The sequence below is a fragment of the Gekko japonicus genome, unplaced genomic scaffold, assembly GCF_001447785.1.
Source record: "Gekko japonicus isolate JY-2015 unplaced genomic scaffold, Gekko_japonicus_V1.1 scaffold46742, whole genome shotgun sequence".
Lineage (NCBI taxonomy): Eukaryota > Metazoa > Chordata > Lepidosauria > Squamata > Gekkonidae > Gekko > Gekko japonicus.
Window position 1 is genome coordinate 1 of NW_015226093.1, and position 862 is coordinate 862.

An 862-nucleotide genomic window follows, 5' to 3' on the forward strand; every position below is an offset into this window, starting at 1 on the left:
ACAGTTCAGATTTCCATGCAAACCGACTCTGCCAGCTCATTGGCTGGGGACATCGCCCGTGGCAACAAGGGGACGCCGAGAAGAGTTAGTTCTGGTGCTGGCAGGTGGGCATCTTGTGGCCCAGGGACCCTCCTGGGTGGCTCAGATCCAGGTGAGCCATGGCCCAGGCCGGCGTCCTCCTCACCAAGGAGCCCGCCCCACAGACCGTCCCGGTCTCCGAGCTCCCCATGAAGGTCTACGAGGCGGCCCTGAACACGGGCCCCGATTCCTCCTGCGGGCTGGCCACGGCGGGCTTCCGCACGGCCAAGTACCTCCCCGAGGAGTGGCACCAGAACAACTACGCCCGCTACCATGAGGCCTTCGCCGACCGCGACCACTCCGAGCGGTGCCGCCAGGAGTCCCAGAGCCTGGCGAACTACACCGCCGAGCTGGCGCAGCGGACCCAGGAGGACTCGACCACCAAAGTCGGGGAGCGCCTGCAGGACATCCACTTCTGGAAGTCGGAGCTGCAGAAGGAGATCGAGGACCTGACGGCTGAGACGGGCCTGCTGGCCGCCCAGAAGTTGCGCCTGGAGCGGGCTCTGGACACCACTGAGATCCCCTACACCATCGCCACCGACAACCTGCAGTGTCGCGAGCGCAGGCAGCCCCCGGACCTGGTGCGGGACCAGGTGGAGGCAGAACTGCTCAAGGTAGGCCGTTTTCGTGCGTCGCCCAAAACTTGGGGGCCTCTCTCCACCCTCCCTTTTTTCATTGGTCTTCACAACGACCCTTTGAGGTAGGGGAGGCTGAGAACGAGTGACCGGCCCATGGCCTGCTAGCAAGTCTGTGTCAGAGCGGAGGCTGGAACCACGGCCATCCT

The 862-nt window shown here is 64.8% G+C and overlaps 1 pseudogene; it reads left to right on the top strand.

Annotated features, from left to right (window-relative positions):
- Positions 1-158: 158 nt before the first annotated feature.
- LOC107125349 lies at positions 159-692 on the top strand (annotated as a pseudogene).
- Positions 693-862: the final 170 nt, after the last annotated feature.